The sequence below is a fragment of the Patagioenas fasciata genome, chromosome 1 (assembly GCF_037038585.1).
Source record: "Patagioenas fasciata isolate bPatFas1 chromosome 1, bPatFas1.hap1, whole genome shotgun sequence".
Taxonomy (NCBI): Eukaryota; Metazoa; Chordata; class Aves; order Columbiformes; family Columbidae; genus Patagioenas; species Patagioenas fasciata.
Window position 1 is genome coordinate 176,712,730 of NC_092520.1, and position 24,232 is coordinate 176,736,961.

The following is a 24,232-nucleotide window of genomic DNA, read 5'->3' on the forward strand; positions in this document are numbered from 1 at the left end:
CCCACTTGGATTTACATGTGTGGGATAAAAAAGGATATAACAAGCTTCCCAAGTGTAATTTTCAACAGGGCTGATGCACTTATATGTTTGTATCTAGTAGACCAACTTGTTTCTTTATTGCCATCACGGTGGTGTGTGTTGGCTGGTGCTAGATTTGCTACATCTTTGGGATTTGTTTGTGAGGAATTTAGATGGGTCCTTTGCCCTTGTTTGTTGTGGGGAGGCGACTCGTTGCTGTAGGGCTACTGACCGCCCCTGTGCACAGTGTTCACGGGTTTGGTGTCCTGTCTCTGAGGCTGCTGTATGCCTGTGAGAAGGCTAGGGGCAGTCCTGTACTTGCTGGGTTTGGATTTGCATGAGGTCATTTCTCTCCCAACAGAGAAAAATGTGCAGGGGGAGCAAAGGAGATCACCATCCCCCCATAGCTCTGCAGGTGTGAGGTGGATGGGGTAATTACATTGTTCTGTACTTAAACAATAACTAGCAGGATGGGGAAGTGAGCTACAGGTGAGCTTCTCTAGATATAACTGGACATCACAACATCACACGTTTAATAACAGTGATGCTTGCAATGGGGTTTGTGGCAGAGTGATTTCTCTACAGTTCTTGTGCTGCATGAACAAAATCATTAGTTTCCCATCAGAGTTTACACGCGCTTGTATGTCTGTACTCTTGTGCATGTAAGTGCTGCTGGTGGCAGGGTTTGGTGTTTTATTTTCCTAGAAGCTGTTGCAAGCATGTTGATATTTCTGCTGAGGGGAATATCTTCACCCAGCTGTTGCGTGTGTGTCTGTTTGTGTGAGGCTGGGGTGCAGATGGTGTCTGTTCAACTGCAAGCAGAGGTTTCAGAGCATTTGCATTTGTTCTTGCAAACTCTATGCGTGCCCCTGTGAAGGATACAGTCAACTGGCATATGAACATGTGGGTGTGAACTGGTCATGAGTCAATGTAGGTGTTGGGGCAGGTTTCTAAGATCAGAGCAGCGAGGGGCCAGCACAGCCCCTGAGCAGGGAGCAAATAGTCTCACAGCGCTAGGATGGACCTGGAGACATTTGTGAGCAAGATTATATGATGTGGTTGCCTGGAATAGCAGGAGGCTGGATTGCATATCCCAGGAAGCCAGTTCCCATCCAATGTCCTGTGTTCCCAAGTTTCTTTGCAGCTGTTGCATGTCTGCGTGTGTCCAAGTGAGACAGACAGTCCCACTACAGCTGTGGTGAGTGCCAGGGATGCAACATGTCCCTTCAGTCGCGGGTCTCTGCATCTGCATGTCTGTGCAGGGGTTATTTACGTCTAGTTGTCCGTGTGTTTGTGCTTTCTGTGAAGGGGCTGGGAGTAATTTCTTAAGAGTCAACCTATGTTTGGTAGGGTGGTTTCCTAGCAGGTATTGCCTGTCTGCAATATTTGGGGGCTGAACTGTGGCTGGCTCCCCAGCACCTGGTGCACATGGATATTTGTTTCTGACTGTGGGCATGTGTGGGTTTGGGCATAGGGAGGTGGAAGATTTTCCAGTAAGCTGTTGCATGTACGTGAGGGTATCTGGCTACGGGTGATTTCTGAGGAGCTGTTGCATTTCTGTGCATGGCGATTTGAGGTGGTGTATGAAACACAGTCTCCCCAGAGCAATCACATGCGTGTGCTTGTGTATGGATGAAAGGTTTCCCCCACCTCCTGTTGCATTTGTATGTGTTGATTTTCTTACCAAATACCACAGGAGCATGTATCAAGGTGTAGTTTCCCCCAGCTGTTGCACATACCTATATCGGTAGGTGTATAGCTGTTGCATGCATACATGTATGTATGTAGCTCCTCAGGAGCTGTCGCTTGTATCTGTATCATTCCTAGAAGCTGTTGTATTTTCCTGCGGGTGTCTTGATTCTGAGAAGCTGTAGCCTCTGTGTGTGTGTGTGATTCCCTAGCAGCTGTTGCTTGTCTGTGTTCCTGGGAAGCTGTTGTATGTTGTGTGTAGCTCCTCAGCAGCTGTTGTAAGGAAATTGTGTGTGTGTGTGCAGTTCCCAGCAGCTGTTGCATGCCTGCTCATGTCTCCGGTGGAGGCCCACCCCTTTCTGCCTGCACCGGAGCGGTGGCTGTGCAGGCGAGGAGAGCTCGGAGCCGGCTCCATGGGAAAGGGACCTTCACCTGTCACAGCCTTCCCAGCTGGGAGAAGCAGTGCCGGCTCTGGTCCCAGAGCCCTATCAGCCGAGCCTGTGGTGAATTAATCACTTGCGTTTTTAAATGCCAATACAGCCCTTTCTGCCTTCTTCCCCCAGTGATGCGGATGCGGCGAAGGCAGCAAATCCTCCGGTTGTGCGTGCCCTCCCCGGACTGCTGCTCTGTCCCCGCCTGTCGTGCTTGCCTGTGTGCGTGGCTGGGAGCGCTGCCTAGGTGCAGCCGGGAATGAGACAGCTGTGGGGCAGGGGACAGCACAGCTCCAAGGGGTGACACGAGGTGGAGGATACCCCTCCCCGCCCCCCCGCAACCGCAGGGCTGCAAGTTGCTTGAAGACAGGAGTCTTTTGTGCCTCCACTCGCTCTCTGTCATGCCCCGTATGGAAGCTGGGAGCAATCGCCCCTCCAGAAGCAGGTACGTGTGCATGTGTGTGTGTGTGAAACGTTTTCTGTGTGCAGTCCTTGTGCAGCTGCCTCGTCTGTCCTCGGCTCCCTGTTGTCGTCCCTGTCGCCTCTCGGAGAAGCGGCTGAGATTGAAGGGGGAGGACTGAGCGGGGGAAGAAGGGCAGGATGGATGGATTGCCTTTCTCCTCCAGCCCGTGCATGCACTCCCTGGGGGGGTGGATGTCTCTGATCTGAGGATGAAGGCAAGGGGTGAGTGCAAGGGAGATGGGCAAGTGGCCGGGGGAGGGGGGGAAGGGGGGAAGAGATAATGCCCACATGGGGTGATGGGAGGGAGAGAGGCTTGGAGACAGGTCTCTCTTTCAGAGTGTGTGTGTATGTGTGTATGTGTGTGTGTGCTTGCTTAGAATCGGGATGCTAAATAGATCCAGGGCTTGCTGCACGCAGCAGGGTTTGACTATTCTGCTTTTATTCAGACCTTGCAAGAGGAGGGGTTACATGTATATGTATGTATATATATATGCATGTGTGTCTTTGTGTGTGTATAGGTATATATGTATAGGTGTAACTATATGTATATACCCCCACGCATACATGCATGGGCATATACAGATATAGATGCACAGACATACATGTATATTGCCTGCAGTTACGGGAGGGAGAAGGAGATAGCCTCATTCCACAGCCCCCTGCCTCTTTGCAAACTTTGTCGGGGAGCCTTTGCAGACAGGCAGGGTTGTGTGTGTTCATGTGTGTGTGAACATTTGACTGTTTTGGATGCAGGGGAGTGAGTAAATTTCTGCTCTGCTTTTACACTGTTCTGCTGGGAGGCTGACTGGCTGCAGAAAAGTCATTGCGTGGTGTCTGTCGGGTGTGTGAGTGTGTCTGTGTGGTGGTGATGGGAGCTGGATATTTATGTAGGGGCCCAGGACAGTTGCTCGGATGCATACATACGTGTATATGCATTGCTTGCAGGGTGTCTGGGTGCCCATTTATTTCACCAAAGAAAGCATGCCCACATTTTTATGCATAAGGATCCTCCTGCTTTGGGGTATGGGATGGGGGAAGGAGAAGCTGAATGAATGAATGGGAGCAAGAGGAGGGGGAAGGAGGAGGCGTGGGGGTGGGGGAGAGAAACCAACAGACGCATCCTATTCCCATCCCAGGACAGGCAGGAGTGCACAGCTGCTGCTGTTCCCATTCCAGAGCTTGGATCTGGCTGGGGAAAGGCAGCATAAATCTGCTAATGCTGCAGCAGGCAGCATATTCAGGAGCTGCTGTGCATAATGTCTTCTCATGTGTGTGCTGGTGTGGCTTCCCCCTACCTCTGCATGTGTGCACGTGAGCACATGTGTGTGTGCTGCATGTGTATGTGTGCGGAGGCGGGGGTGTCTGTGCATAAACAATATGCTTGCAAACATCCTTGCAAGCACCCAGGGAAGGAGGTGTTGGCGACAGGGAGGAGAGCATCGCTCGTGCGCTGCGGGCCCGTGCATCTTGCAGCCGTGCACAGCCTGTGGTCCACTGGCACCCACTCTGTGCTCGCACAAGCGTCTGCTGCTGGGGGCCAGTGTGTGCACAGAAAGTGGGTGCACATGTGCAGAGCAGACTTAGGAGCTGCTCCCCCTCCTTTTGCCCTAAAGGCTGTAGAACATAACCCTCCTCCCCACCCTGGAGGTAGGGAACTATAAACCAGGCTATGGAGCAGGAAGAGGATTGCTGAGATTGGAGGGTTGCAGTAAAGATTGTGTAGGGAGTGGGGAGGAGGGGAGGTCCATGTCCCTGGAGACAGCCTAGGGGATTGAGGAGCCTGGCTGCATTGCATGCTGCAAGCCAAGGAATTTGTCATGCACTGGGAGGTGGGAAGGAGCAGGAGTGTGTGTGATGTGGGGAAGCTGGGGTGGAGGGGGAGAAAGGGGGTTGTGCAAGGGTGTGAGGGGGTTTTTGGTGACCCGCATCCTCCCCCCGTCCCTCAGTCCCCACACACCCCATCACTCCTGTGTCCCAGGAAGCACAGCCTGACAGCACCACTAATGTAATATTCAAAGGAAGCTTCATTTGCATGGAGCATGCATTATTAATATATTTAAATACAGCCCCTCTCTTGCCTCCCCCTCTGTGCAGACCGTACTGGCAGCAGTGAGGAAGCTGCAGGGAGTGGAGGGGTGCCTTTGCAGTGCCAGAGGTGAGAAACAGCCACTTTAATCCCACTGATTTTCCCAGACTAGAAACCTTTTTCCCTCACCAGCCCCTTCTGCACCTGCCACCCTCCTCACCCCATTTTTTTCCTTTGGGTGGTAGTTGGCTTTCAGGGCACCCACAAGCATGCAGATTTGTCAGTATGAAGCAAGCTGCCTTAGTTGCTCTTCTCCCACCAAAAACTACGACAAAAAGGGAAGAACTGTGGATGCGGGGCCTTTCCCTCTCTTCACCCAGCTCCAGGCAAAGTGGGTATTTGGGAATATGCTGTCTGATCTGCTGCGCCGGTGCAAAGCTAAGCTGTGGAGCAGAAGCTGCTTGGAGGGTAGAGAGGGCGTTTGGGAAAGGGGGGCATACGGAGGTGCAGTTTTTGCTGGGGGGAACTTGCCGTTAAAATTGGAAAGGTAAAAAATCACAGTCAAAGGGGGAAGGCAGGAGGGAAGCATAGCTGTGATGATATCCATGATGTTTTGTACCTACCTGGGTCATGTCAGAAGCCAGATGCAGCTCCAGGCAGAGTGCAGCTGCCTCATCTGACCCTGTTGAAGAGTGGTGGATAGCACTGCTCACCTGGGAAAAAAGCTACTGGTCACATCAGGGCTTGCTGAAACCTCCCAGTGCTGTCAGCAGCTGCGTCAGAAAATATCAGCACATTTACTGAGAGAGACCCGGCTGCTTTCCACCTCATCGCAAATATTGTGTTTTTTTCCTTTGGTCCCCTGTAAGTCTGGGTCTGGGCTAGGTTGTTTCTTTTATTAATGTGAGGGAGGGCAGAAGACATGCAGGGAACACTTCTGTCCTCACACTCTCACGAGTGTGATGAGAGGTGCCCCGCTCTGGGAAAGGGACATGATGTCCCCCAAACACACTTGCAGCTCTCATACCCAGGCACCAGAGTAGGACAGGACCAGCTTAGGTGCAAATATGCTTCAGGAAAATATCCCCTTTTCTGGGAAAAGAGGAGCTTTTGCTTTTCTCCTTCATGAAGGAGCAGAGCTGTCCTGCACAAGTGAGGGATCCCAGGCTGCTGGCAGGTATGGGGAAAGCTGGAGCTTCCTGGGTAGCACTGCAAGTTCTGCTGGGGGGGATTGTCTGAGCTGGACCCGATGCTGAGTTACAGCAGGTGCTTGAGCAATCTTTGGGGTTTGGCAGGGGCAGAGCTCAGTGTTCCATGGTGCCTCTCTGTGTGGGAAGGGGGGTGAAGGAGGACATGGAGATGAGCCACCGAAGGGAGAGAGGCTGAACACACAGGAGCCACCTCCTGCGTAGAGTGAGATGAAGTCCTCTTCCTGGGCTGGAAGGGGAGAGTGCAAAGATCGGGGAGCAGACCAAAAGGCTGTGACCCAGCTCCAGCCCTTTCTCTCTGCTGGGCCAGGATGGGTTTCCTGCAGCTGTGAACCAGATGAAGGCGGTATTTAAAGCCCTAGATGAGTCACTCTTGGCACTTTGGAGGTGACAGTGACTGTGGGCCTGCTGTTGTGTTTGCTTCAGTGGCGAGATGGTCTGGCAGCAGTTACAGCTTCACAGAATCACAGAATGGTTTGGGTTGGAAGGGACCTCTGGAGATCATCTAGTTCAACCCACCTGCTAAAGCAGGTTCAACTAGAACAGATTGCACAGGAAGGTGTCCAGGTGGGTTTTGAATGTTTCAGAGAAACAGACTCCACAACCTCTCTGGGCAGCCTGTTCCAGTGCTCTGGCACCCTCAAAATAAAGAAGTTTTTCCTTATATTCAGATGAAACCTCCTGTGCTTCAGTCTGTGCCCCTTGTCCCTCATCCTATCGTTGGGCACCACTGAAAGGAGTCTGATCCCATCCTCTTGACACCCACTCTTCAGATATTTATAAACATTGATGAGATCCCCTCTCAGCCTTTTCTTCTCTGGGCTGAACAGACCCAGCTCTCGCAGTCTCTCCTCATAGGAAAGGTGCTTTAGGCCCCTAATAATCTTTGTAGCCCACTGCTGGACTCCCTCCAGTAATTTCTTATGCTTCGTAAACTGGGGAGCCCAGAACTGGACACACCACTCCAGATGCAGCCTCACCAGGGCAGAGCAGAGGGGGAGAACCTCCCTTGACCTGTTGGTCACACTTCAGCAGTGCTGCATTTGTGTCCTGGCTTTCCTGTGGTCTCCAGACAGTGTTAGTTTTGTGGCTTGCTTTGCCATTCCCTGGCCTCCTCTTTAAGGGATTATAACAGTTCTCTGGGTCTCCTGGGAGCTCTGGGACACCTAGCTATTGCCTGAGATGAACTGCTTTCCTCGCAGACAGGAGTGACCAAATAATTTTCTGTCACTGAGGAGAAATGACCTCATTTGCACAACATTCATGAGCCAAGAAGAAACCCAGTTCCAGTTGACCAGCTGAGGTACAGAAGGAGGGAAGGGCAGTTGTCACTCTTTCCACAGCATCATAAGAGGTGGGAAACAAGCTATTAGGAGCCAGCTTGAGGTGAATGGCTCGGTGGGTTTGGTCTCTAGATGTTGCCCCTTGCAGGGAATCTTTGAGATTCCCAGGCAGCCCTGGCTTGGGTAGACAAAGTGTCTACATGGTGCCCTATAGCATAGCACCAGATGCTGTGAAGATAGGCAGGGAATCTCTTCTGCTGTTGGAGGTGCATCCTTCTGTGATGACCCAACTGATGTGTTGGAACTATTCCTTCCTGTCTGCAGTCACCCCAGGGAGCACATTTCCAGCTTTTTAGCCCTTTAGCATATAATTTTGTTCCAGGTGATGCCTTGAGGAGCTGATGGCACAACATGAATTTCACAGAGGTGAGAAGATGTGTCTGGGGGCCAAGAACCCATGTTCTTCCCTACACAGAGATACTCACACACAAGGTTAACACCCATCTAGTTTTGGTAAGCTGTATAGGAGAGACCATTTACAAAAAACTGTGGGTGATTTTGACTCCTGCGGGTGATTTTGACTCCTGTGGGCATCAGTCTGATAGCAGAGAGATGGAGCAAATTCTGTTGTGAGGAAGGATCATAAGTAACACGACCTGAGGAGCAGCAGGAGGGATCCCTAGTTCTGCCACAACTGGCCTGTGGGGAAGTCCCTTCCTTTCCCTCTATACTCCTCAGCAGTCACCTAACTTTCGAATGGCTTGGGTGATAAGCTAATCACCATGGAAGGCGCTATAGATGTGCAGACTATGTCTCAGGATGATGTACAAGCTAGCAGTTGCCTTAAGGCAAGGTGTCATATGTTTGTATTCATTCTTTCCATGGCTCATGTGCTCAATCTGTAGACCAGATGGGTCAGAGCTGCCTGTGTATTTTCAGGTTACTATGAGGACTCCGTGAGCTATCCTTCCTCTGGGAACATTGGTTTGTGCATAAGGGCACGTGTGTTTGTAAACAGGGAGAGAACCATTTCTTCTAGGCTTTGTCTGTCCTGTCCTCTTGTATGTGCAGGTTACACCTGTGTGTGCACCAAGTCTGTGTGCACATGTATGTTGTTCCCTCCTCAGCTTCATCTGTACTAGCCATGTGTATGTGTTCTTGTGTGCACTTGTGTACGTGCCTATGTGTGATGCAGGTAATTGTGTGTGGGTTCATTTGCGGAGTGAGCACAAATGTGTATGTGTGTATATGCACCTTTTCCATCTCTTGGACTTGATGTTTCTTCTTGAGGTGCATAAAGATGTGTTTGTAGTTGTGTGCCACGTTCAGCTGGATGACATCCATCCAACCTTTCCATGTATCTTCTCCCCGTCTCTTATGAATCTGTTTCTTCCTCTCCCTGGAGAGAGGTCCTGTGCTTTAAGAGATAGTCTTGAGTTGTATTACCTGGTGCCACATGTATGAAGTAAGCTTTCCTGACATCTGTGTACGCAAGTACATCCAGAAGCATCATGCCTTGAAGCACGAGGGGAACCCGATTTGTGTTATTTCCAAGGCTTTAGTGAGACCAGTCTGGAAAACCTGGCATTCAAGCCTGGGTGCTATGCTAGCTGAAAGATGATGATAAATTGGAGGGAATTCAGAGAAGAGCAGCAAAAATGATGAAAGGGCTGGAGGGACTTGTTTATGAGGCAAGATTAGAAGAATTAAATACGTACAGCTTGGCTAAATGATCATACGATAGCAGTTTACAAGTATTTGAGGACTGTAACACCAAGGAAGGGAAGAGATTATTTAAGGCAGCAAAATATGGGCAAAGTCAGAGGTGCAGGGTGAGGCTGAATGAAGAGGAGAATATTCGTTTGGCTCTGGGAATATGTGCAAACTTCCTGGTGTGAGTGCTTAGACCCACTATGAAATAGTCTGACTGGTTTATGGAGACACAACTGCTTGGAGCGAGGAAACACATGGTGGTTAAAAGTGGGGGAGGGACCAAGCTAGACCTGGCCAGTGGTGCAGGTGGAGTGATCGGCAAGGCCTCTTCTTCATGTGCAGCACTGCCAGGAAAATTTTGAGAGATGTTTGATTATCTTTAGCTTTTATTAATTCCCTGTCTCATGGCTGTGGTGAACCTGCAGACACTGTTGTTGAGGGAGCAGAGAGGTGGTTGATGAGGAATGAATAAACAGAGGCTGATGGAGGTAGAAGACATTATTCCCTCCATCTCCACACCCTCTCTAGCCAGAGAGGTAATCTAGGAAGCAATCTTGTAGGTGAAAAGGGACTTTGCCGCAACAACTTTCTAGAAGGGTACAGGCTGAACCTACCAAAGCGTGTGGTTCCCTTTTCCAGATTCATGATTGCTTGGCATGGGGACAATGGGGTCAGGAGGATCAGACCTCCCTCCTCTGAATTCCTAGTCACAGATGGTCCAGAATTGGGACAACAAGGTCAGAAGGATTAACACCCCTTCTTTTTTCCTCCATTGCAGTCACATGCCAGGAAAACGGAGTTAGATCATAATAAAAGGATTAGTGTGGAGATGCTGCCATGAGTAGTGTGATATGTCAGGGAAATGGAAGGGAATTCAAGGGGGTTGGCCCTGTTACAGATTGTCTGTTGAAAGGGCTGTTTTTATCAACAGGGAAAGGGGATTTGTTCTGGCACAAGGCATTGAGGGTGCTAGCACTCAACCACAGATGTTATTCCCAGCAAGTATCTCTACTGGGGTGACTGGTTTAAATGACCTCAGACTTCCTTCCAGCTTTAGGTCAGAGGCAAAAAAAAAAATCCTGCTTGGAATGGGCTCTGTTGTTTGCTCCCTTGTCCATCTGTCTTCAATATGATCTAATGCACCAAAATAATATTGTTGCTCATAGCTACTGTTTGACCATGACTTCTGGGTCAGCCTGGCTACGGAAAGCCATAGGAATACAAGAAAGAACCTACTGAGCCAGGTCTGAGGTGCTTCCGGTCCAGTGGCTCCAAGGGTGGCTGAAAGAGGGAAGAGCATAAGGACAGGACAATTGTGTTGGAGCACTTCCTCAGAACACTCTTTTAGCCTCCAGCGATGTGTGGCTGAGGGACCTTGCACTAGAAGATCTGTTGTACACTTCATAGGTGTCTATGAATTTGTTTCTTCCCTGAATTGGTCCAGCCAGTTTTTTAAGTCAGGTAATGATTTAGCATCCACAAAATCTCATGGTAGGAATTTCTGTAGCCTAAAGATGCGGTGTGCAATGCAAGACCTCTTGTCATTTGTCTTGAACTTGTTACTTTCTGGTTTAATTTCCTGACTCTTGATTCTTGGGTGGGAAGAGACAGTTAACACCTGTCCCTCTACCTTTCCTGTGTCATCCATGGTTTTATAGACCTGTCTCATTTTATGGTCTCTATTGTTTCTTTTCCAGTAGTCCTTCACCTTCCATCTTTCTGCATCTGTCAGCTGCCTCTTTCGTGGCTACAGCAGTATAGCTTTGTACTGATAGAACAACATGAGGTATTGCTAGGTGGGAAGTGACTTTGCAGAGATGAGCTGTGCCAGGTCCCACACAGTTGCAGAGTTCTGTGTCAGTGGCATGGTGGAGGAGGAGGTGAAGAAGCTGGGCGAAAATTCTGAAACTAGTTGAGGGTGCTCTTGACCAACAAGATAGGACTGGGCAGATTCCTAGGAGGCTTGAAAAATAGGAAGTGGAATTTTGAAGAGGACCTTGGGGTGTGTGGATAGCTTCTCTGAGCGTGGGCTGTGGTGGTCAGCACAGACAGGAGTTGGGACTGGTCAATACAAAGTAGGGGAATTAAAAGGCCAGAGGTGATGCAGATCTGATTGGGGTTCTGAGTAAAGGATGTTTAGATAAGCAAATTGATGGTGGGACGGTCTGTAGACATGAGGGTCTTTGGAAAATATGGCTCGGATGTTCTGCTAGTGTAATGGGCAGTGGAGGAGAAGGTAAGAGGGCATAAACTGCCTAAAAGAGGCTCTCAGGGCTAAGCACAGCCCAGGGACATCTTGATCCACTTGAAAGAAATACCCGAGTCACCTCCCAGGTCAAGATTAGGCTCTTCTATGGCAAATTGAGAGAATTAGTGACAAAACCCTTGCTGAAATTAGGATTTTCTCATATTTTCTGGCTGAGACCTTCAACCAGGTGATGGAGAAAAGATGAATGAAAATGAAACATCAGTCATTTTGTCTTCAAACAGAATAGGTTCAGAGGGAGTAAACAAGCTCATGCCAGGAGGAAAAAGTTCCTGGTGGGATGCAACAACCATGCAGTATTGGAGGGCAGAGGGAAAGGAGAGGGTGTCCTCAGGAGCCCTTTTGACATTTTCTACAGAGGAAAACTCTTCTCAGTAGTCTTCTTTGAATTAAGGGCTGTAGGAGACTGAGGTGAGTGGTGGAAAGCCTGCATAGATGCTGTCAAACGTGACCTGTGCCAGAACAGGCAGCAGAGAGAATGAGGGACAGTACTGCCAGCAAGGGGAGGAGATGTGGGGAGAGGTTTGGCGTGAAGGAACGGGCAAGGTGTGAAGGCATAAATGCCTGAACAGCATCAGAAGGAGAGACAGTGGTGGCGAGATCTCTGTAGCAGTTGTGTGTGCCTCGAGATTTCAGTCTCTGCTGCCCACTGAGTGCCTCTTGCAGGGCAAAGAGATTGTCTCCAGTCCCAGTAGCTTGTTCCCAGCCTGGTCACACCACAGGACAATGCAGCTGCCTCGCTTTTCCTTACAGACCAAGGAAGGTAGTGGGACATGATGTATCACACCATGGGTATATAAAGATTTTCTGCCAGTAGTCAAGTGTGGAGATGGCGAGGGGAAAGTATTTTTTCTGCCTCCCCTCTCACTTTCTGTCCTTACTTCCATCTCCTCCCCCATGCTGGTTGTAACCTTTCTTCCCTTCTCTGTCTGCTCACCTAACACCGGCTGCATCCTGTGTCTCTGTTTGTTGTCCTTTAATCCAGACGATGGATCAGTGACAGACCCCCACTGGAATTTTTTTAAATCAAAACCCTTTATATTGAATTGAGCAAGGTCAGGGGAAGCTTCTTAAGGCATTGGTTGTATTTTCTGTCGCTGCCTCAGAGCAACTTAAAGGATGGCTCAACAGGATTAGTGGGAAGCGCAAGATTGGACAAATGGATTTGGCAGGGGCTGGCTGGTGGGCCTGAGGGAGTGAGAGCTTGTTGGGCTGGAAAGTGGGAGAGATGGTCTCTGCTCAGAGCCTCCATTGTTGCCTGCTGGCCATGGTGCCTCTGGGCACGGGAAGGCAGCTGGGCTGATGCTGAGCACAAGTCCTAACGCTGCCCTGGGAGAGAGCGGCCTCAGCCTGCAGCACTGCTCTTTGCTAAGCAAGGCCTTGCTAAGCAAGGCTGTTTAGCACTGGCTGGGTGCTTTAGAGCCGAGGCACAGGGGATATTGCTCTGTGCTTCAGGGATCATTGCCCCTGCTGCAAGCCTCTCTGCAGACCCTAGAGGGACACGCTGATCACAACAGAGCTATGTACAGCTGGAACAGCATGGGTCCAGCCTCAGGAACAAGCCAGGATGCCATTCCCTGTGGTCACAGGTCCCTGTGGCAAGATTGCTGCTTCCCTGCCAGCCTGCTGGGTGCTGCTGGACGTGTGAATTAGCGACCCAGAGATGCTGACATTAACCTCTGCTCTTTTAGCTTGGCTTCTTCTGGTTCCCTCCTCCTGTTTTTTCTTATGCTTTTGAAAGTGCATGTTTTAGAAGAAAGTATCAGGCTTGTGGGGTGACAGAAGGGCTGCAGGCCATGTGTGAGCTCTCCTTGCACAGCCTGTCTGGCACACTGTGCAGCCCCAACCAGTTTGTGTCCCTTGCTCCCCCAGTGCCTCGCTGCTGCAGGCAGCACCAGTCCTCTCCTCCTCTCACTTGGGGTGTCTCCTGCCAATTGGGGTGGGAGAGGGTCTGCACCAGGCTGCCCATTCACTTGTGATGACCAAGCTGATTTGACCGTCCACCTGTGCACCCAGCGACCAGCCTGTCCCAGGAGGGATCCCTCCCTTCCCCACCGCACAGCGAGTCTGCACCAGGCAGAAGCCCCTGTCCATTTGTTTGCCGGCTGACAGCTTCTCTCCTTCACCTGAAGCCCCCCTGCCCTGTCCTGGTGTCCTCAGTGTACTGGGACTCTGGGGTCAGAAAGGAGGCTTGTGAGGAAGACCTTCCCTGGCTGTAACCAGCCCCTACAGCCCATTCCCCATCAGGCAGACAACCCTCCTTGCACACAGTGTTCAAGAGCATATGTCCATTGTGTGCACGCATATGGCAGTGTGAATCGAGCGTTCAAGGGAATGGAGAATCAGACAACCTTGGCCTTGGTCTCCCAAGCCTCCCAGAAAGATGGGATGGCTGGATTAGCTGGAGACATGGCTGCTCCTCCCCAGCAAGGGTTTCCCTCACGGTCATCATCTCATTAGCAGCCCTTCTTCTCCTGGGCAGATGAAGGGTGTCTCTGGGATCCTGTTTCCTCCCTTTCATCCTCTTGTACCAGCCTGGACACATGTCCCAGGGTTTGCTTTCAGTCTGGGGCACCCCAGACCCTCAGCGTGTGGTACCTATGGGGGAAGATCACACTGTTTCTGCACAGAAGAGAATTTGCATGCATGGTGGGGGAGAGACAGCCTGGCCTGTTTATCCTTAATGCTCCGTATTATCTCCATTAATAACGCCACCTCGGCCTCACATACTAATTAAGGCTCAAGATTGCTAATGTAATAGGGAATTTGGGCAGAGACCACACAAGACTGGCTGGATTAAGTTAACCTTATGGACTGTTAATGGAGGGGCATTTCTGCCTAATGAGAATCCAGCTTGAATGGTAATCGGGGGCTTTCTCTCCACATGCCCAGTGGAGCCAGAAATGCTGGCGAGGCTGCAAGGCAGGACACAGGAAAGTCATGGACAGGAGTTGCTCATGATGCCGAGGAGGGGAGAGAAGGGTGCAGAGCTGGGGGCCGAGACCCTGAGAGAAGGAAGACCCGGGGCAAGTGGAGCAGTGATGCTGGTGGTGCTGCACAGGGGGACCCCGGAACAGGCGAGGAGGCTGGCCCCACGCTTTTTGTAGTGGGTATTTAAATATTAACACGAAATGCTATTTTTCCTGGTCGTGATTGCCAGCAGTGAAAAAGTTACCTAAACTATGTTAGCCAGCAGCAAGGTTCCTCTCTGGGGGAAAAAACCTGGGAAGATCCTGGCCTGGCTCCTGGAGACCTGCACCACAGGTCATGGCTGCCACTGCCTGGTGGATCAGAGAGCTGGACTTTCCCAGCCTGTCTTGTACAGTGCAGGCACAACATCAGGGAAGGGATCTGGCAGTGAGCACTCTTATGTGTGAAGAGTACACAGCCTTGTTGGTCAGCAACAAGGTGAAAGGCTGGGTCTCTGTTTAGAAGAAACCTGAGGACAAATTAAAGGGGATAAAATGGAGCCTAGAGGCTAGACTTTCAGTGTAGAGGGTTGGGTGATGTTTAGGGGTATCACAGATTCCAGACTGCAGTTAAGGCAAAAGAGATGAAAGCTAAGTGTTAGGCTTCATTCTCAAGGCAAAATTGTGAGATTCTGGGCTTGAATGAAACTGGGTCTTGCTGTGAGCCCATGCATCTTTCCAGGGAAGCTGTGCATATTTTCACATCTGGCTTCGATGTGCTAGTTTTGTCCTCCAGAGGGAATAAGTGTGCACTGGGATATATGGCAAAAGCAAAGTCTGATATGAAGGCCAGTTGCTTGCATTTCAATTTGGGGAGTTGAGTAGTTCAGATCAACTCCAGAACAAGCACGCAGAACTCAGGGTAGGGTATTTGGGAGTGAGTCAGTGATATGCAGAATTGGTTAAAGGAACAAAGGAATGTCTTTGGGGTTTTCTTGTTGCTCAAGTCTCACTGCCCCAGGAGGTGCTCTCAGTGGGCAGGCTCCTTGCTTTGGATCCTTGCCTGGAGGTTACCCAGTACATGTTGGATCTGGCCAAAGGTTTAGCCCTCTGATGTGGGAGCAATGACAGGACAGCTAAGAGGAGTTGCTTTGGCTCCAGAGGTGTGAATTTGAGCTGTGCTGACTGCAATTAGTTCTAAAGGTTTCCTACATCAACCACAGATGTGGGTGATTCTGGCTGGGGAACTGAAAGTCAAACAGGTCTCACTGTGGCTGCAGGAGCATCTCTCTATTCCCAGCTATAGGGACTGCTGTCTCCTAACTCTGTTAGCTTGAGCTGCCTTACCTGAGATGTGTCAGAGCTCGGGTGTGAGCCATGAGTCTGGTTTGTGGTGCTCAGGGTTTGGGGGTGGAAGTTCATGAGTTTGTGTGAAAGCTTGTGGATTTGTGTGAAAGCTTGTGGATTCACAGTGCTGTTTCTGGTGGCTGAAAATGGGTGACAAGGACATGGAAAGGGAATGGGTCCAGTTCAGGTTGCACAACGAGGTTTTTTCTTCATTTTCTGGCTCTTGATACGGGGAGATCCCAGGGAACTGCAAGGAAAGGAGTTCCCTTGCTGTGTGTTAGTGTGTGGGAGTTGGTTCCCAGGGCAGAGTACGCTGCTGTCAGTGAATGAGGGGAACTGAGAGAAGGAGAGAAGGGCAAGCAGAGACCAGGAGGAGAGACAGTGCCAGAGCCAGATGGACTGTTCCACCCAGAGAGGGACTGTGTCCCTGCAAACCTGTACACACCCAGGTGTGCACACAGCACCCACACACTTACCATAGCTGTATGCTGTACTCACAGCATTGCTTTCACAAGGATGCTCACTCTGCAGATGTGCAATAACACACTGGTTTCACACAGAGGCGTGAATGCTGCCACACGCACACAAGACAACTCACAGAGGACACATTGCTCCCTATGACACCTCACAAATCCACCAATGTTCTCAGCAAAGAACAGATTTGCACACATATGCATTGTTCACCCTATAGTACAGCACTTGGATGCACACTCGCACACATACACGTTCCATACATCGACATCTGCCCACTGCAGGCACATGCACAACACCAGCACACAGATGCTCACCAGAAGGCACACATTCCTGCACACCCATGTGCACACACAACAGCACATTGTCCATGTTGCCCACTTTCAGCGTTATCCCATGCAGACGGACTCATGGCAACACTGACAGACACACGTGTTTTTTGTCTTCCAGGTTTCCTTCCTTGCCAGCACAAATCAGGCACGTGAGGGTGAGGCAAAATGCATCCCTTTGAGATGAACAAGATGAACACCATACTGACGTACACGTGCAAACATGCATACACATGCCCCTTGGCTCCTGTTTGCCTTGCTTTCAGTCTCCATTTTCCTGTGTTTAGTCAGTCATGGTGCTTCTTCCATGCCCCTGAAGCACAGGAGCAGATGTTTTAGAGGTCAGTTTAGCATGATGATTCCCTTTTCCACTAGTGGCTTTTTTCAGCTGCTTAGTTCTGTGCTAAGTATCTCCAAGATGGAGATCCTCCTTGCCTAGCCACACATGGCACCTCTGTGTTACCTCTCAGCAGCAATTAGAAATCCCAAGTCCAAAAGCCTCTTTAAATTGCCCTCATGACCGTACTTTAACCCAAGCAGCACTTCAGGCCATAGTGGCTTTTCCAGGTTTGGCAGCATCTGTTAGCCTTCACCAAATGAGGGAACTCCATCTCCACTCTGCACACATGCCTTGCTGATGCCCAAAAGACTCTCTCACTTGTCCCCTTTCAGCCTGCATTATTCACATCCTGTAATGCACAATGGATGTTTGTGGGAAGAGGCACGCAGGTACAATTGAGCACAGTGCTGAGGAACAGACATTCCTAGCAAGCTGGAATTGCCTGGATGCATGGGCCAAGTTTAACTGAGCGAGAGGAAATTTTTACTCCTTCAAAGTGCTTCTGAACAGTGAGAGGTGGAGGTAGAGGGGAAGAGGGGGTGGCTTGGAGGGGTTTAGGTGGTGGTGGGGGCTTCCCCACCTGTTTCTTCTTGCTGCCGCATGAACACATGTGTGGTGTGTGTGTGTGGGAAGGTGGGAGCACTTTGGGGGAAGGTGTGAAGTAGTTGGCTTTGGGGAGCAGGGAGTTTACACGCCTGAGAAATGGTGGGTAAGGTGTATTTGCATGTGCTGGGAAGGGGGCTGGACAGTGTTTGGTGCTGGAAGGGCAGGGAGCCTGGAAGAGGCTATTGCCATGTATGCTTCACTAACTTACACTCAGGTGTGTCTGCACATGCTCAGAGCCCACACTTGTCCAACAGCACAACACGAGAGCTTGCGGGACTCCGTTTTCCTGGAGGAAATCCTTCTGTGGGGGTCAGGGATAATCCGCTTGCTCGGGAGCTGCCCAGAGAAGGGTTGGGAAGTCCTGTGAGCGTGGCCACAGCTGGACCTGGCTGCAATCCCTACATTGCCCATGTCCAAGCCACGCCTGCGCCAGCCCCTTTGTGTCTGTGGGCTCTTCCTTTTGTACCTGTGCCAGTACCCACTGCTCCACTGATCCCAGTACATCCACAGACCCCTGCACCACATGCTTGCAGTTGCACCTGCACCCAGATGCTTTCTCCCTCCCAAAACCCCATGCTTTCCCATACCTCTCCCATTTCCTGGGGGCCCATAGACCCTTCCTATCCCCACCTCCACGGCTGCCAGTGGCTCTTTGCTCCCCTCTCAGACACAGTTGCCCTGATGCTGAACCCCGATCAGTGCCAGCCATCGCACGCGGCATCACACTGTGACAGCACGGAGCTTGTTAAACAAGCCTGGCAGACTGCTTGCCCTGCCGTCCCTGGTGCCAGGCTGATCTCCCCTCCTTCCCTCACCCCTTCCTACCCGCCTCATGCATCTCCTGGTCTCTCCTGGGGCCTGGGGGAAGCTGGCACCTCCTGGCCATGCCTCTGCTTCCCATAAGGGTTTATGAACTTTTTCACCATGCGTACGTTTTGCACTCACATCCTCTGCTGCCACTGTCAGCCAGTTTCAGAGGACTTGGGGCTGGTGGGACCTTGCGCTCTTCTTTGTGGGCAAATTACACACATCTAATACCAGAAGAAAGGAGGAAAGGAGAAGAGGTGAGTCTGGATGCTTTTACAGGCTTTCTGCTCCTGAGATTTTGCCCCCAAGGACTGCAACACGTGTCAGTGGACAGATACATGGGCTTTGCTGGGAGATGGTAGAATAGGCAGAACTAGAGAAAGTGCAAAATAAGGGAAGGTCTCAGAGATGGAGGCAGTTTAAGCAGCATTGGTGTGGCAGTGGTATACATCTGTGTGCACATGCACCCATGCAGGTGCACAGAATAATACAGCTATCTCCAAAGTGAGTTACAGCTTCATAACTTTTCAAATATGTCATTTTTTGGGGTGGTGAGTGATGCTGATTGTCTGTGTTTCATGTGTAGTTTGTGTTTGTCTGCCTGTGTTGAATGTTGATGAGTATTTGTGTTTTCCATGTGACAGAATATGGCTGGTGTTTGATGATGCTGGGGCTAGCATTCAGGATCCAGAAGGATGGTGTGCCATTGTGTGGGCTGAGTTTAGTAGTTAACAGTATCTGATGCGATCAGTTTGTATGCTGCAGGCAATTTGTAAGCATAGTATATTTGTGTGTGATATGCACCCAGTGGTGCTTGTTTGACTTACATTCCTCAGCGTATGAGGATGTTTTATGTGCTTTTGTTTTATTATTGATATATGTGTTGTGATATGCCAGTGTGCTGTTTGCACTGATATAAATGTCTGTGTGCGTGTATGCATGTACATGGCACTTTTTCTGGTCTTTGATGTGGAGGTAGGCTTATTAAATGATGTGCATTTGTGCAGTGTCAGTTATGTATAAGTGTTCAGGAGTTTGTGTGTGGTAGATATATTCAGATATTCAACATGCCTTTGCACAGCGGTCAGTATTCGCTGTGCTGTATATAAATATTTTTGCGGTGTACTCGTATGAGTGGAGAAACAAACTGGGTGGATTGGATGTGGTTGTGTGAAATATCACGTATGCTTCTTAATACAGCTGTGCAACTTGCAGGTGCAGGATGTCTGTGAAGAAGAGATGTCCCTTTGGAGGGATTCTGAATTTTTGGGGGTTGTGTGCGAAGTGGTGCATGGGGCTATGAAAAGGCCGGTGAGCGTGTGTGTGTCTATAAAGCATGTGCGTAGCAGTCTGAGTGTGGACAGCGTCCCTACAAGGGGACATACTTGGGTGATGGGAGCGGACCGAGGAGCTGGTATGTCTGCCTGCCTATGGCTGGATGTGCATCCACACTTCACCTTCTCCTGACACAGTTCAATCAGCACCTTGCCCGCACCAAGTCAGGGGCTGTCTCCTGTGTGTAGTGGGACAGCTAGGAGACAGGCCATCCTCCTTCCATCCTTTAAAACTCATTCCATCCGTCTGCCTGTCTGCTCTGCTGCCTGTGTCCAGTTGTCTGTTCCCACAATCACTGATCCGCCCTGACTAGCTCACACCCCACACTGCCTGTGGACTCAGCAGCTGTGCATCTCTCCATCCCTCCCACGCACACACATTCACACACACACGCACACACCCTGGATCTTCATCTGTGGTATATTCAGTTGCCATTGGAAACCTAAGAAAGAAGTGAATCTACCCTCCAAGTCTTAAGCTGGTGGGTTTTTTTTTCCTTTTTTTTTTTTTTCCCTTCCCTCCCCTTTCCTCCTCTCCTCACAGAAGGCAAAGTCTTTCGCAATGAATCCATGGCAGCTTCGATCGAGCGGTGAGCTGGAGCACCTACTCACAGGCCACTCCTTTATGTGACTGAAGAGGGGCCTTTCCCCGCACTCATCGAGGAGAGCAGAGCCCCAGCTTTATCTCCCGCGCACCCCTGCACCCCCAGCACAGGCACCGCGAGGTAAGCCAGCCTCGGCACCTATGTCTGTGTGCATCCCTCCATCCCTCCCTCCCTCTCCTCGCTTGTTCCCCAGAGGTGCGAGGGAGGGGAAAAGCAGGGGTTTCTGCTGTGCTGTGAATAAAATCTAGGCTGTCATCAGCATCCCCCCACCCGGTAATGGAGAGCTGCTCCCTCCCCTCCTGCATTTGTGTGCAGGGAGGGGTTATTTGCAGAGCAGCGGAGGGAAGCTCTGCGGGTCCCCTGCACACAGTCCCTAGTGCATTCCCTCCTTTCCCATCCCTCCCTTGGCACACACCTGTCTGCTCTTCACCTGACGGCATCTCCTCCCCCACTCTCGTTTCTGGGGAGAAGGGGCAGCCAGGCTGAGGCTGCTGCAGCGGAGCAGCAGGCTGGTTTGGCCAGCAGCACGGCCGGGATCCACAGCTTCAGCCTGAGTCCCCTTGGGGTTGCAGCTTACAGCAGAGCAGGAGTGGGCATCATTCTATCAGGAGCAGGCCATGCAGGGGGCTTACCCCTCCCTCTTTATATTTTGGATATTTTGGGTATCCTGGTTCCCGATAGAAGCTGCTGGCCTCCATTTCCTAGCCAGGTACCTCCTCTGAGTATCCAGCCCAGCCTGGCACAGCTTTTGGAGAGATGGGCACGCTTGTTGTCACTGCTGCTCTGCTGTCCCCTGCTGCTCCTGCCCATCTGAAAGGGATGTTCTCCTACCGGAGACAGCGTGTTTCATAAGCTGGGAACGCCGTGTGCCCTGCACAGACCGTGAAGGGGCCCTGTGCCAAGCCTGACCCATTTTGGGGCACAAAGCTTTTGGGAGCACCTGAAAGGGCCTCCTGCCACCTAGAGCTGCCCTCGGTGCCCCTTTCCCCAGCTCTTCCACGGGGAAGGCAGGAGAATCAGCCATGCTATTTCCATGCTGTGTCCCTGTGCTGCTGGAGCTACTGAGCACGGGGGTGGGAGGGGAGAGGGGAGCAGCTGCTTCTCCCATTGCCTGGGCAGGCCCAGCCGTGCCTCCGGCCCTCGAGAAGCATGGACGTGCCTGGAGGTACCTTTCCCCAGAAGAAGACCTTAAAGCAATAAGCTGTTGGCAAGGTGGTGGGCAGAGGGCACCCTCAGAGGAGCGGATTTTAGAAGGGAGGTTTGGGGGTTTGCACCTGCCAGGCTGTGGTTTCAGGCTCTGTCAGACGCCAGGGTTTTCTGAGTCACGTTTTGAGGCTGCTGTGTTTCTCCAAGGGGAAGCGACTGGCAGGGTCTGTGCTGCTGTGCAGCCCTGGCACTAGTGCTGGTGTGCTGTCCCCTGAAGGAAGTGATGGGTTGCTCCCCTCCTGCTCAGGGCCTACCTGGCGATGCTGTGAAGGAGAGTACATCTTCCAGTACATCTCCCTGCTGTCACTGTGGGACCCTATTGTCAGGCCTTCCTGGCTGCCATTTCGTAATGCAACCTCCCCGATTACCCTGACACCTGCCCTTCCACCCAAACTGCTGCCTTCAGCTTCTGTCTGGTGGCACCAGCTGTTTTTCTTCCTCTTTTGGGGGTACCCCTGCACCCTGCTTTCCCCTCTTTCAACAGCACCCCTTCCTCACTCCCTCTCCATCACTTCCCATCCCTGGTGACTCCTCGGTTCCTGCCATGCTGGGGGGGAGCAGCTTTGGGCAGCCTCAGGAAGGGCTGATGTTCCCCAGTGGGATCGTTTCCGGATGCTGCTGCCAGCTGACAATACTGTGAAGTGATCTTTTCCCCTGTGGTTCACACCCGTCGGTGCGCGCGCCTGTGTGTTGCGGGTGACGAACTGACTGTAGCGTTGCTGATGTGCCAGTCTTCTCTTGGCCAGGGCTTGGCAGGGAGCGTGACCATGCAGTCTCACTCAGTTTCATTACTGGGGAGTTTGCAGAAAGCAAGCTCTTCCTGGATGGAGCCTCCGGAGCTATTTGGCAGTGGTTAAATTCCTCAGCCCTCTCAGGACATGGCTTTGGCACTGGCTCAGGGTGGACAAGTCAATAAATCCAGCTCTAGGGAGCTTGGTACTGGGTCAAAACTGCTGCGGCTACATGGTAGAAAATGCTGATCCAGTATGAACTCATTCTGCTGCTTCAGATTTGTTTAGAAAACAGTGTTGTCTTAACTCTGTACTGGCAAGGTTTATGTTGTGTTGGGTATTATCTGTCTGTACCACTCTAGCTTGATGCTGGCTCGAGTGTTGTTTGTCCTTCCACATCTGGCACACACTCTGGATCGTGTGTGCTCTGGCTAATTTGACATATCCACTTGCACGCCGCAGCCAGCCTGGTTCAGCCCCTCCTGTTTGGCAAGCGAGTTTGAAAGAGAGTTGAATTACAATTGAAGCAGAAAGCAAGCCATGTCCCACATCAGGCAGCTGCCCTCCCCTTACAGGAGTTACCACAGCCCTGGTCTCCCAGGTACCTTGAGAAGTGATGCACGGTGAGGCAGAAACCCAGATCTCTGTAGCTCCATCTCTCCTAGCACCACCTGAGGTCCAGGCAGATCCTAGAGAGACAAGTATGTACTCTGGCTGATGGCCACATCTCTGCCTGGCTCTCCCCAACAGCTTTTGAGTGTTGTCCTGCATGCCGCCAGCTGCCCTGGAGAACGTGTGCATGGGATGGGAGGATGACACCAGCTGGGAGGAAGGCAGGCATCACACTGAAGAAGAAGGGGAGAGAAATGTTGTCTCAGCAGGAGGATGTTGCTCTCCAGCCCTAAACATCCCACAGCCCTCTGGTCAGCACATGGGGCCTGGGAGCAGCGTTCCTCATAGGATCATGTTGGCAGAAAATGGAGTTGCACCATGTGCATGAGCCAAGATGGCCCCATCAGAGGCAGGTGCTCACTTGGGACAGAACATGAGTGCAAACCCTACCTTTATGCTGCAGGGACTTTTTCCAGATCTGTCACTCAGGTGCTTGTGTTGCTGAGGAAGTTAGTTTTGCTTGCAGGGGCAGAAAGGGGCAGTAAGGTGGTGAGGGATGGTTCACCTCATGCTTGTGTGTGGATGTGTGAGAGTGTCTGGTGATAAGGAGCTGACCAGGTTTTGCAGCCTGAAGCCCACTTTACTTTGAAGCCCAGTAAGAGGAGCTTTTGGGGGGCTGAAGCCAAGAGATGATGCTCCCTACAAAGGACTGTTAAGGACTCCTGAATGCTAATCCCAGTGAGGTCGCTCACCTCTACCTCAGTTTCCCCTACCTTTATGTGGGGCAGGCCATAGCCACAAACACAGGGGCAGAGGAGATGGATGGGCAGGAGGGATGTGAAGGCATACTTATTGTTCTCATGGTGCTTCAGGCTGCACAGAGGGATGCTGTGGGGAAAGGGAGGTGCAGCCTGTGGACGCGGTTGGCATGGCTGTGTGCTGACCTTCACAGGGGGCTGGATGCTGGAGGAGAATCCATAATGACTGGGGTTCTGTGTGCCAGGGCTGAGGCAGTGATTCGCTCAAGCCTCTGTTTGTTTGGGAAGAGAAAGGGAGTTTGTGGCTTGTCACTTGGGAAACAGAGCGGGGATTCAGCAGCGGAGGACATGCTTCTTGGCTGGGACTCCCCAAGCAGCCACGCCGCGTGTCTTTGTGTGTGTCAGGGGAGCAAAGGGGACCCTGGTACAGGCCATGACTGGCGACCAGCCATCGCTGGTCTCCATCACTTCACCTCCCCTTTGCACCTTCTGCAGAGCCACTGCTGAGCAGACAAGGACAGCCCCAAGATGCACACGCATGACAGACCTGTGCATATGAGAAGGAGAGGAGTAAGAGCCTTGCTACAAGAGCAGCTGCTTCCCTGCCTGGCTTAGCCCACACGTGGTAGCAACAGCATCTGTGAGAGTGTCCCTGCTGCTTCTTCCCAGCCTGAGCAGGCACCTTCAGCAGGGTTGTGCTTGTTGTGTGTGGCCAGGTCAAAGGCTAGGGAGTCATGCTGGGCTAACTTTGGGGATGAAGAAGACCTTTTCTTCCCCTGAGCTCCTCCTCTGTCTCATTCCTGCTGTGCTGCTTCAGGTGTGAGCCTTGCCTTGTTTCTTGGAGGTGGAGACCTGCAGGCAGCGGAGGGAGGTATCACAAAGGGAAAGGGCTTGTGAGAAACATAAGGGGATGAGAGACACTAAGGAAGAGGGAAGACCTGAGAGGAAAAGCGAAGAAGCAGCAGAGGAAGAGATGGGTGGAAAGGAAAGCAGGAAGATAGCAACATGCCCCTGCAGTCTAGTACAGGCTGGAATTTGACTTGAACATGTTTGTACTGGGCACAGATGTGGTCTGAAGAGC

At 51.3% G+C, this 24,232-nt stretch overlaps 1 long non-coding RNA gene across 1 annotated transcript in view; it reads left to right on the forward strand.

Moving 5' to 3' along the window:
• The first annotated feature begins 2,037 nt into the window (after positions 1-2,037).
• LOC136097242 (uncharacterized) overlaps positions 2,038-24,232 on the forward strand; it is a 50,960-nt gene continuing 28,765 nt past the window's right edge. The window contains exons 1-2 of the long non-coding RNA XR_010650762.2: positions 2,038-2,583; positions 19,784-19,964. This is a non-coding gene — a long non-coding RNA (uncharacterized lncRNA). The remainder of the gene's footprint in view (positions 2,584-19,783; positions 19,965-24,232) is intronic.